Genomic DNA, 13579 nt, shown 5'->3' with positions numbered 1-13579 from the left:
ATTCGTAGCCTTGGTGGCCATGTAGTCTTTGACTGGTTGCGCTTCTTCCCAATGCATCAAGTACTTTGTCGCGGTGATGATGTATCTCATGCTCGTCTTTCCTTGAGGTTTGATAGGTCCTACAGAGTCGATGCCCACTTTTCGAAGGGCTGCAACGTCATTTGTGGATTCAAAGGCATCTCGTCCCTTCGCTATGGTTTACCTATTCTTTAACATACATCACAGGCCTTATAGTGTGCTTTTGAATCCTGATGAAGGGTTGGCCACCACAACCCTACACGGAGAATCTTTTGCGCGGTTGCTTGCCTTGCATAGTGTCCTCCTACAACGCCCCCATGCGCTTCCATGAGGATCTAACTTTGTTCAAATTTAGGTACATACATTCGCAGTATCTTGTCATTGCCCATCTTATATAGGTACCCTGCGATGACAGAAAAATCAGTCGCACCCACCATCAATTCCTTCTTCTACTGGACGGATTATTCTTTCGGTGCAGTCCCCGTTGTCAGAAAGTGGATTATATCTTAAAAAGGTATGTCTACTATGTGCACAACAAAGATCTATGCATCAAGTAATCCTTCCTCCAAATTAGTAGGTTCCTCTCCCATCTCAATTCGTGACAAGTGATCCAGTCCTGCGTTCAAGTGTCCAGGCTTCACAACGACCTCAAAATCATATTCTTGGAACAATAAGAGCCACTTGCATATGCGCCCCCCCAACACAGGCTTATTGACCAAGTATTTTAGCGCGGAATGGTTTGTATACATCTTGAAGTGTCCTCCTAGCAAATAGTGCCGGTATTTTTGGAGCGCGTACACCATAGCCAACCCCTCACATTCAGTTGTGGAATAGTTCTTTTCTGCTTTAGACAACCTGTGACTTGTGAATGCGATAGGGTGATCCAAGCCCTCTCCATCCTCCTGTGTTAGTATCGCTCCTAGTGCTATACACGGCGCGTCGACATGGACATGAAACTCCACATCCCATTTTGGGAAGACCAGGATTGGCGTGGAGGCCAGTTTCTGTTTTAGTACATCCAGGCTCTTCATGCAATCATCATTCCAGCAGAATGTGACATCCTTTTTCAACAATTTCTCCATTGGCACAGTGATTTGGGCATGGCTTTTGATGGACTTCCTGTAGTACCCCGTATTTCCTAGGGTAGCGCGCATCTGCTTGACACTTTGCGGTGCTTCCAAATTCAGGATCACTGCAATCTTTGCAGGGTCTACCATCAGGCCTTGTTTGCAAACCACATGTCCCAACAAGTTCCCAAAGGGAACGAGGAATGTGCACTTCTTAAGATTCAGGGCAATTTGGTGTCGTCAGCAGGTATTCGGCATCAAGCATAAGCTCGCTACATGGTGCTTAACCAATCTAAATACAGTCCAATCATCTAGATAGACCTCGAGTAATTTGTGGATATATTCTTTGAATGCTACAACAACTCTGTGCAAAAAGATGGCCGGTGCATTCTTCAACCCAAACGGCATAATGGTGTATTGAAAGCAGCCCCACTCAATCGCAAAGGTGGTCTTGCTCCTATCTTCTGGCACGATTTTGATCTGGTGGTACCCTAAGAACCCATCAGTAAAAGAATATGCTTCTTGCTCGTCGACATTTTCCAATACTTCATCTATGAACGAAGTTGGGAATGGGTTATGCACACATGCGTCATTCAATTTCCTGAGGTCCACGCATATTCGTATCCTCCCTTCTACTTATTTTCATATACTACCATAGGGATTACCCAGTCAGATTCTTCCACTGGCTCAATGATTCTAGCTGCGAGCATTTTGTCTAGTTCTACACAGACCTTTTCCTTGTACTTCGGATTCAAGCGGTAAGGCCTCTGCTTAACCAGCTTTGTGTTGGGTTTTAAGGTGATCTTCATCATCCCTAAGGCACCAACAATTCCCTTTAAGTCCATGATCTTGGTCGGAAGTAAGTCTTGATACTCATGGAGTAATTCAGCGACGTTATCCACCGTCGCGTCATCCTAGTAGTTGCTGAGCATTGCATACTTAGGTTCGGCCTCCGTACCAATGTTTACCTACTTTATCTTTACTAGCATCATTATGTCAAGGTCTTCAATCAATGGCCCTTGAACCTCACGATAGCCTTCAGTTTCTGGAATGTTAAATTTTCACGGATCTTTGTCGTCTTCTTCAGTATTCACGTTGTAACACTCTAGCGCGCAGCTCAACTGGGTCGCCCATTCAGGTTGAATCACTTCTAATGGCACCTGGGGTATTTTAAAGATAACTACTTTTATTGCTTGTAGTGCATCATCAACAGTATCCCACCAACAATCCTTAAACGTGAAGTTTAACAGGAATCCTTTGCTCAAGATATCCCATTCACTTGTTCCATGGCAGAGCTCCATCTCTATATACTAGTTCATGGGTATAATATCTAGGGTATGACAGAACAGGTGCACCCACTCAGGTTGTGGCTCCTCCCCATAGACCTTTGTCCATTTGGCGAGGTGCACGCGCAGATCATCTCGTTCATCATACTTATCTTTTAATCGCATCTGAGGCTTCCCAAACTGCATGCGCATCATCCTCCTGCATTCGTGCTAGTCCTCAAAGCTTCTTTGGTTCATACCCCACCACCTTGCGGGTGTAGTGCGTAGTACCCATTTCAAAGCTTCAAAACGTTGTTGTTCTAGCACTTCTCTTTCAAATCTGTTCAAGAAGTCATCCACCTCACTTAACCCATCATATGTAGGAAGATCCCTTACCTATGTTGATACGTAGTGCAATGATTTCGTCAACATGTTACAGTTCAGCGTGGTTACCTCATGTAATCGGTTCTGCCATCGTTCTATTTCCTCGTTAGAATCCGATGTGCAGGAGCTTTCATGCTCCCATGAGATTCGTCCATCCGCGGTTGGGTTTACCCAGTCTTTCTCTTGCATGGTTATCTTGTAGATGCAGTCTAAATCATCGTCACTTTCATAGTCGCGTACTGGATCTGTGTAGCGCAAACCTTCTACATGGCCCAAGGGTAAAACTACGCGCATAGACTTTTTTCTCAAAAATCATCTTGCGCTTCTTCAGATTTATCACCCCATTCATGTCAGTGGCCCAATCTATTCCTAATAGTAGGGGGTAGGGATTACTATCATAAACAATCTCTATTACTTTGAAGTCTGCTAGTGCACTTGCTCCTTTGATATCCACTATGATTCCCTGCAATCTCCCCATAGATAGGATCTTTTGTATGTTTGCCATTCACAGTTCGATAAGAGACCATTGTAGAATAGGCCTTCCCATGCACTCCCATGTTTGCTTCGGCAAAACATTCGTGTATGATCCTAGGTCCAGAATTACTTGGTCCATCTCATATTCTCCAATCTGCGTGGTCAATCTCATCTCCCTTCCTGTCCTCGTCGTGTGCTTTCCAAGCTTCTGGACTACACGCGGTTCTCCTGGCGCGGTCCCAATGCATCTATTTATGAGTTCTTGCAGCCCCTTTACAACCTTGCTGTCGCGCAGTAGCTTCATGCATGTTTCCAGGAATGTTGTGAGCATCGATGGGTCCATTTCCGGCTCTAGTCTGTCTTTGCTTCCTGAAGTGGAGGCATTAGCGAAGCTCTTCTTGGCTTCCATGAAGGTTTCCTTAGCACGCTCCAAATCAAACTCTAGTTCTTTCATTGGAGCCTTGTGAACCCAAGTACTCTCTTCAGGCTACTTGCCTTTGTCATCCCCTGTCGTAATTCCACTTCGGAGCACAATATTCACATTAGGGTCTTCCTCGCATGGCTCAGACCTCATCATTTGCAGGTTCTGAGTCGGGGGAGGTTGGAGTGCTCCTTTATTGTGCAACCTCGCTATCAGTGTGGGACAATCCTCCATCTCATGGTCAAACAATGTACAATACAAGCATGATGGCCACGTTGGATTCATACAATCGTGGGAATAATGTCCTGGCCCTTCACAATTGTGACATATCAGCTGTCCGTGACCTCTTCCAGGTCCTCCTCCACCTCGGCCTCATCCGTGCCCCCAAAATCAAGTTCACGCCATCCCTGCATTCTGGTCAAGGGGTCACGTTTCAGCCTGAACTCGGTAGGTAGGATTCTGATCGATCATCATCTCATAACTTCTACAGGTGCTCTCTTCATGTGCCACTAATCTACAGAAATTACAAAACAACTATTGTGAATTCTATGTGTACTTCTGTAATAAATGGCAGTTATTTGTAGCATGCTTTCCTCCTATTTGACAAATCGCGCACCATAACACAGGTGCTGCACTTGGTCCTCCTTGTGCCTCTGGTCTTAACAGAATTGGTCTTCCTCCAGCGAAGTAATTCGCGAACACCAGGTAGTGGTCCTTGTCATGTTCCTGACCCTTGCACTTTACGCACCATACCTCGTCGCGCACTTCTGGATGAGCTATCCTATCTTGTTTCAAACTCTGCATCTCCAAGCATAAGTTTTTCAACTGCGCGTGAATCTGTTGAACTCTTAGGTTGGGATCTTATATCGAAGTCTCGTGTAGTCTCATTGTGATCTCCAAGGCCTCGGCCTGAGTTGTTAGCTGATGTTGTGAAAACACGTTCCTTAGATGTGGTGTTAACGATGCTACAAACCATTTGCAGTGTTGTCCATCCATCAACGTCATGTTAGCTTCGCGAATTGTGCACTTCAGTCTTTGATCCAACTCCCAAGGGATCTCACTTAGTAGCATTGTGATTTCCTTGAACGCAATGGTCAACTGCGCCTCTGACTTCGGCCTACTAAATTCTTTGTTTAGCACAGTTTGGATATCCACGATCCTCACATTTGGATTGTCGTTGGAATGCTTAATGTACCAAGTTAGCGCGTGATCCTGCAGAGCGCTGACCAACATCACTTTCTTTATATTGTCATCTGTAACTCCCCGCGCTTCCCATACATCTTTTATCACGAACCAGAACTGGTATGGATCTTCATTCCCTACTCCCTTGAATACTGGCAACTTTATTGTGCTCACCATATTGACTCGCGGTAGTGGCGGAGGTGGTATGGGCGAAGATGGGGTTGAAGATGGTGAAATTGGTGGTGGTGTTGGGGGGGGGGGGGGGGGGTGGTATGTGCAGAATCCTCTGCCTTATCAAATTGATCGCACTTCTTGGTGAGATCTTCACGAGCTCTTCTTTGCCCCCTCACGGAGGTGAAATCAAGGGGCTAGTTTCTAGCTCCGCACTACCTTCATTTCTATATATTCTCCCACTTCCCGTAGCCCCAAACATCAATTTATTTGCATAACCCGCTTTTCACATAGTAGCATTTTAATCCAAGTGTTCAAAGACTTAATGTACTTACCTCGCGGTCCTTTGAGGAAGCATCATTCTGCCTCGCTATAGCTGACTGAAGTATCTACTGCAAACTCGGTGATGAATCCTCCTATAATTTGATCGAGCCAGTGATCAACAGAGTGCACGATCTTATCCTCCAATGCTTCTAATCTGTGCACCAATTCTAGAGTCCACACAATAGGTTTGTTGAGCTTACACCTTCCTTGGCTATCTACTAGCTTCACGATCCACTCGTATAGCTCAGTAGGGAAATATGCAAAGAAAATTTTGTGGATCTTTGTGTATAAGTAGTAGTCTAACCACTCTTATTTTGATAGTCGTGGATTCCTATTCTCCTGCACCACGAACTCGTGAATCCTCCTATCCAACCAATCCTCAATTCAATTCTTAGTTGGATTCCAGTGATACGACATCAGACATCTCTATGCAGATCCCGGTCCTGGAAACGGAACCATTTGTTGGCTTGTTGGGGCCTGACCTAGGTTCAGAGTTAATTAGCCAAACAAATCCCTGTACTACTGGCCCTTTCGGCAACAGTCTGTGGAGCACGGACTGAGGTCTAACATGAAGTAGTATGGGGGGGTGCCGGAACCAGGTTTTTGCACCCTTGAGATGTCTAAGAGGTTGGATTGGTCCAATTGTTAGTCCCTTTGCACAGGTTACTTCACGCACTTCCCTGGCCTTCACGCCCTGATATACTTGTCTTTGCGCAGCCCTAACCAGGGACTGTGGGGCTTCCATGCTGCTGGAGCAACACTCTGCACTATTTCCCTATGTCCCACCCGAGATCTGACTTATCTTCTTACACCAGTTAGTTATCTTCGTGTAAATGGATGATGTATGTTATATTTATTTATACAACACATTCATATGAGTTTGCGTAGTAAATACATAGTAAACTTGTAATTCATACCCAATAGTACATAAAATAGGAAAAGATACACAGAAATATGATAAAACTTCTCTTTATTGATGTTTCTAATGGTTACATATTCGACTTGCCCTGCGCACTCAGCTGCAGGGGTCCGCGCACTCAGCTACGGACTACTAGGCCTCTACGCACTCAGCTGCAGAGCCTTCTCCTACTCTACGACCCAAGACACACTTTACACTTCGACTCAATCTCTTAGACTTATTGTGCTTCTAATCTATTCACTAATTTATTTCCTTTATACACATAAAGCCTTGCTGTATTTATACAATCCCATGGTCCGCTAACCATGGGTGGATCTTTCAAGCCAACATTACATTACAAAAACAAGGGCAGACAACCCTGTGACTCTATTATGACTTCATGCTCCGCGCCCGCAAATCGTGGAGTCTTTACAAAGGACTTGGTCAAAACTTGGGCTTTAAGCCCCAAAACATGCCCTAGGGGGATTCCACGTCCAACACAATGCCATATTGACATCAATGACAACCTTGATTAACACTATGAGGTTCAACAAAAACTTAGGGATGCTCAGGAGTTTATGGGATCTCATAGGATGGGTAGTAGACAACGAAGACAAATAGACAGGTACATTGGCTACATGGAATTGGTTAGTCAGTTGGTAGATAGTAATCCTTCCATCTATCACGAGGACGTATAGTAGCAATTATGATGGGATGCAATGGCTGAGGAGAATACCTCAATCATGATGAATGATGCATGGAAGGTTGTGCCTAGACCGATACATATGGAGGTGGTTAGATTAGACTGGACCTTTAAGATCAAGCATGTTGCAGATGGTAACATCAATAAATACATGGCAAGAGTCATGGAAAAAGGGTTCTCTCAGAAGGATGTAATAGACTATGAGGAGACATTCACTCATGTGGCTAGGTATGCTTCTGTATGAGTTGTGATCTCACTCGTAGCATAGATGGGATGGAAAATCCATCAGATGGATGTCAAGATGACGTTTCTTAATGGTGAGTTGGAAGAGGAGATGTACATAGAAAAACCTAGTGAGACCCATGCATGCAGATTGAAGAGAGATTTGTACGAGCTCAAGAAGGATCCTAGAAGGATCCCAGGGCGTGGTATGAACAAATTGGTAGATACTTGTAACAAATGTGATTCATTAAGAGTGAGGCAATTTCAAACCTCTACTACTTGGTGGTTGGGGGTGAGGTTCTCATTCTTGTTCTGTATGTTGATGACTTGTTTCTAATAGGTTCACTGGAGCTCATAGAGGAGTGGGAAAGGGACATTGCAACAAAATTCGAGATGAAGGATTTGGGACACATGCATAAATTTCTAGGCATGGAGGTGTGGCAAACATATGGGGAGATTTTCGTTGGGAAAGGGAAATACTGCATCAAGATCTTGAGGAGGTTTGGGATGGAGAATTGCAGATCCATGTATACACCCATGATCATGAATTGGAGAAAGGTAGACACATCTAGGGAGAATGATGTTGATCCCACATTATACAAGTGGTTGATTGGCTCTCTCATGTATTTGGTCAACACTAGACCATATATATTCTTTATAGTAAACACTCTTAGTCAATTCATGATTGAGCCAAAGAGAGTACGTTGGACAATGGAAAATCATGTGTTGTGGTATTTTCATGGTACAATCATGGGATCATATATGCTCAAGAAGATGGTATCATGTTGGTAGGATATACTGATGTAGACTGGGTAGGCAGTACATTGGATAGGAAAATCACTTCAGGGTGTTTCTTCAACACAAGATCAAGAGTTATCTCTTGGTAAAGTAAGAAGCGGAATTTTGTGGCACAGAGTTTTACAGAGGTAGAATACATAGCATCTAGCATGGTGACGTGTGAAGACATATGGCTTCAGAAGTTATTGGTAGTCTTAATTGGTCAATTTTAGTTTTTGTAGCATGGGATGTGTTCTAGCAATGAAATTTGGTGTAGAGGCTATAATACATGAGATCTCCAAAACCCAAAAATCCTTTCTAGAAATTCCACCAAGAAATTACTTAATTATATTATTAACTGATTTTTAAATATTTCCTAAGTCTAAACTTAGGGAATATGGCTAATTAATCAAAATTGATTATGTCAAGGTGAGAATAGTCTAGAAACTCACATGGATAGACTCCAAGATGATCCAAGCCATTGATTATATTTTAATCTTGGTCATTGGTGCTGCAACAATGGATTATAAGAGGAGGTCGATGTGGACTTGGAGAAGATACACCAAAACACCAGAAGTTTGATTTCCTTGGTAGCCAATTTCCAGAGTAGCAAAAATCCACCACTAGAGAGGAAGAGATCGAAGCAGTGAGTGAGGGGTGTTACACACATTTTGTCAAAGTTCCAAGGAAGCAGAAGTGCCAAATTTTTTCAATAAGATCAGGTTATCTATCAAGAGTCTACATGTCATTGTAAACCCATTCTGCAAGTTATGTAATGTAAATGATCCTAGTAATACTTTGAGTATATGTAATAACCTAGGTAAGGATATAATTTTGATGACGAATTTAATCCTAGGAGGTTTTTTAACCTCGTTGATTACCCTTTTTTCTACACGACTAATCAGAAGAGTTTTTTTCCTTTAGCTGAAACCACAAAGCTGGGGTGAAATTTATAGTCAACATCTTAGGTGATTCCTAGTGTTTTTAGTTGAATCTGATGTAAAAGTGATTTGGGAATAATTTAAGCTAGTTGGTTTAATTAGTTTATTATAAATCACTTGGTTTACTAGATCATATTGTGCTGCAGATGGGTTATGTGTTTTGAGGGTCTAAGCCAAATGTGTATTCCCCCTTTGAGGATTGTAAATGTAAAATCTTATGTTTAGAGGATGGAAAGATAATTAAATCCCCTCATGTGAAAATTAATTAATTTATTTGGAAAAATAAATTAAATCCTAAGCCAAAAAAACAATTAATAGAGTCAAAATTAAATTGTCTTAGGAAAAATAATTCTCAAAGTGGAAAAAATCGTGGGTCCTAAAGGAATGGTTTTTTAAAGGTCCTCCACCAAGGGAATATTGTATATTTTAACAAAATTTGGACCGTTGGACCTTCGTAGTTAAGTCAAAGTCAATTTTTTTAGGAAATTAGGTCAAAATAATCACTTTTGAGTGAATAAAAATGAAATTAAATGATAAATTCGAAAATTCCTCAAAAAAAAAAAAAAAAAAAAAAACCAGGACCAAGATTAAAAAATATTAAAGTGTTTATCAATGACCAAGATTATTTTTACATGGATCAAAGAAACTGGTTGTTATTTTTCCACTTGGAGGATAAATGTATAGATTAGAGCCATTTGGGTCTCTAACATCTTGATCTTTGTCTAGAAAATTGTTGCTGAAGCATCTTTATAACTGTTGTACCATTGGGAACCATTATTCTATCATAATAAAGACTTTGGGGTGAAATTCAAGGTGTTCTTGCTTATTGATTTATGGTGTGTGCTGACTACGAGCATCTCTATGCTCTGTTGAATATTGATAAGATCTGTTTTTTCATTAGATGGAGATAAAATCTTACTATTGATCGTTTTGAGCTAATATTAAGTGGTTTGATTCCCCATGTGATCTAATAGATTATTTTTTGAGATAAATACATAGTGCTTGCAGGTACTTTAGTCCATGGCCTCCAAGTTCACAAACATGGGTAGGAATCACTATTACTTGGATTCCAAATATTTGTATGGTGGATTATGTTAGAAAATCAGAAAGGCAGTAAATATTTTCTTGATCTTGATAATTACGTGTGATGTTTCTTATTATTAAAATTCTTTATATCTTCTTTCTTTAATTCATTAAGAAATTACCAAAAGTAACACATAAAACAATAGACACCAGATGTAAGCACATGTCAGGGCAAAACTCCTCTCGAGGGGAAAACCCAGTCAAGATAGTTCTTCCTTTTAATAGTATGCTTTGAGACTCTTAACCCCAGACCAAGACCAAACCTTTCCTCCACACCAAGCCAGCCTCCCAGAATTTTGACCTTTTCCCAACAGCTTTGACTATGCAGCAACTTACAGCAACTGGCAGCTTCCGACAACTTTGAAACTTGGAAGAATTTGATCTCCCAATCTAGGACATGAAATAGAGAGAGAGAGACGCACACCAAAATTTTTATTTTCCTTCTCCTTAGACTTCCCCAAACTCGCACTCACTACAGATTCCCGGCAATAGACTTTCCCAACTACAAGAACAAGAGATTTTTGCACTTCTTCCCTGCTACAAGAGAATTTGAACTTGATGAGAGAGTGATGCTTCAAATGAATTTGATGTCCTTCCTTCTATAGGCTTCTTGTGGGGTCAAATGGGGTCCTCATTAGGGAAATTTTGAGGTCTAAAATGGGCGTCCTAAGGAAATTATAAAATATAGTGGAAATAATAAAATAATATTGGATTACATCATCAAATTTAAGAGGGAAAAAAGAAAAACTAATTTTTCAACTCGTATTTTCAACTTATCTCCCTATGGGTTTACTCAAATTTCAAAAGGGAACAATCGTTGGATGCAAAATTTGATCCCTCATCCAAGGAGTACCCATGTTGCATACTTTTGATGGACCCTACTACACGAAAAATGAGAAACACATGAAAAATGTGATTGCAATCACGTGTTTTCATGTATTTCTCATTTTTCATGTAGCAGGGTCCATCGAAAGTATGCAACATGGGTACTCCTTAGATGATGAATTGAATTTTGAATCCAATGAGTACTCCCACTTGAAATTTGAGTAAACCCTTAGGGAGATATGTCGAAAATACGAGTTAAAAAAATAGTTTTATTATTTTCTAATCTTTTTACTTTTTTACTCCAAAAATGGTGAATCATCCCCCATGGCAAGACATCATGATTTTGAATCCTATTGGTTCTTATAAAGTTTATTTTGGTTGTACAATTTTCTTAGGAGGCCCATTTTAGACCTCAAAAATTCCCTAATGTAGGCCGACTTGATTTTCTTCTAGGTCGACATGGTGTGGAGGTTACATAATTCATATTTGACTCAATACTTAACCTTTTTACATGATTCAAAATCCCAAGAAGGGTCTCTTTTAATGTACAATAACTCTATAGACTTCGAATAAATCATAGAAGTCTTGAATGGGGACTTTGACCTAAAACAAGGTGACCCAAGCATGAAACCCATGCTTTAATAAGTCGCAATAATAATAATAATAATAATAATAATTTTCTTTATTATTTTGATAAGTACATTACTGAAGGCCAGGCGTAGTTACATTTTCAAACACTCTCTCTTAACTAGGGAGGTATTCATAATGTACAAATACAATGGAATATTAAACTATATGAACCATGAAGAACTTTAGGCACCTGTTGGGGAAATTATATGAATGATATATCACCAAAAATTAAATTATCAACCAGGGAATCATAATTAGTAGAGCTGATACACTATATGTGCCAGCAATAGGTAATCTATCTAAGTGTCAAGTATAGTGGAAAAGACAGTAACTTAACTCATATCAATCTTAATTTTCAAAATTTAAAAGAAATCCAATCGTTACTAATAATGCACACACTTTCATGCATTAACTATTATATTTTCTACTGGTACTGGAAATCATTTAGTACAGGTATAGGAAATCATTCAGTACAGGTACAGGAAACTATTTAGTACAAGTACAAGAAACTATGTACTATAATACTAGTTCGAGAATTTTGTTTGCTATCTGAAATGAAACAAGCCAATGAAATCTAAATAAGGGTATGCTCTCTACTACTATTGTTTAATATACACAACATTCAAATTCACAAAATAACATTCACAACTCTATCTTATCAATTAAGCAACCTCTTTCTTATGAAAAATAAATCTAAGATATATGAATTCCACACACAGAACTAAAACTTGAAATGTTAACAATCTTAAAATCTCACACTTCTATGCTTATCTAGTCACTCTTGCAGCATTGGATTGATTCTTCAACGTATGATATCAAACCACACATAGCTAGACTTATGAGAAACAATTAATTTTCTACAAGAATGAGTAAGGAATTTTTCTGCAAAACAGAGTAAATAATTGATTAAATTTCTACATAAATTAAAGACAACTATAACTTAGAGCACACGATTATTGAATGAAATGCTAACTACAAAATAAAAAAGAATAGCCTCACCGGGATGATGTTGGTGGGCCCTTGCCAAGACCAACCAATGTCTTATAAGTACTTACAAACTTGTTAATTCATGAAAATTTTTGGAGAAAATCACATAGAGAATATTTATTCGACGCGTTTCGAACCAGCCAGTGTGGTTCATCTTCAAGACAAGATGAAGAGACATATCTAAGATGAAGGTTAAATAAGAAAATAGGTCAACCTAACTGTTAGAGGAAAATAGCTATATTTTACTGGGGAGGGAAAATTATAAATATAATATTATAAAACTACTGAGGTAAAATGCACAATATCATAACAACTATATTTGCATTAGTCTTTGAAAATTGAAATTACAAATTGTTCTTGAAATATTTAACAACATAACTAAATATTACATACACATACACAACATGAACTCTTTGTTTCTATTACTCAATTAACTACCCTCAGATGATCCCCTTCACCATCTTCAGGCCCTCTTTAAATACAGAAACAAATTGAGACACAAAGAGATTGAATGCATATCTTTGAGAAGGTTTTCTTGGTCTTTACGTCCGTGGTTTCATAAAAATAAAAAGATATCATTGCAATATTAACATATCACTTAAAATATATAAGAAGATGTCTTGGTAAAAATTTCATGCTTAATTTGGTCAGTGCAGGTATGAGATCTTCAACAATCGTGGTATCAGAACGTTCCAGTACTTTGTTACAGGCACCGGAGGAGCGATTTGTGGTGTACGTAACGAAAGGGATTAGTGTTGCAGGTACCAAACAATGAATGAATGTAGGTACCGGAAAATGATTGTGTGGTATAAGACTGTTTCCAGCTAGAGTATTTGATGGAGGCTAGTCATCACTGAGATCGTTGTCAAATAAAATTCATCATAGTCCAATTAGATACTTAGAGCAACAAAATAATTATTCTAGCTACTAAGAAATCATAAAACTATGATTAAAAAGTATTTATACCTCATGTACACTAGAAGGTCAACAAAGCATAGCTCAAGGTGTACTTAGAGGAATAATTGTGGATTTTCAAGGCAAAAATAGGTGTAAGGGAGGAAATACTGGATGGTATCACACATCAAAATGTAGGCTCAACATAGTTACAATTAGAAAATCAAAAAGGGAGTGAATATTTTCTTGGTCTTGATAATTACTTTTGATGTTACTTATTATTAAAATTATTTATATATCCTTTCTTTAGTTC

This window comes from Pinus tabuliformis, chromosome X, assembly GCF_031772625.1.
Source record: "Pinus tabuliformis cultivar Carrire ecotype Pingquan chromosome X, CPIR1, whole genome shotgun sequence".
Classification (NCBI taxonomy): Eukaryota; Viridiplantae; Streptophyta; class Pinopsida; order Pinales; family Pinaceae; genus Pinus; species Pinus tabuliformis.
The sequence above is the reverse complement of the archived record's forward strand: the minus strand, read 5'-3'. Positions refer to the sequence as shown.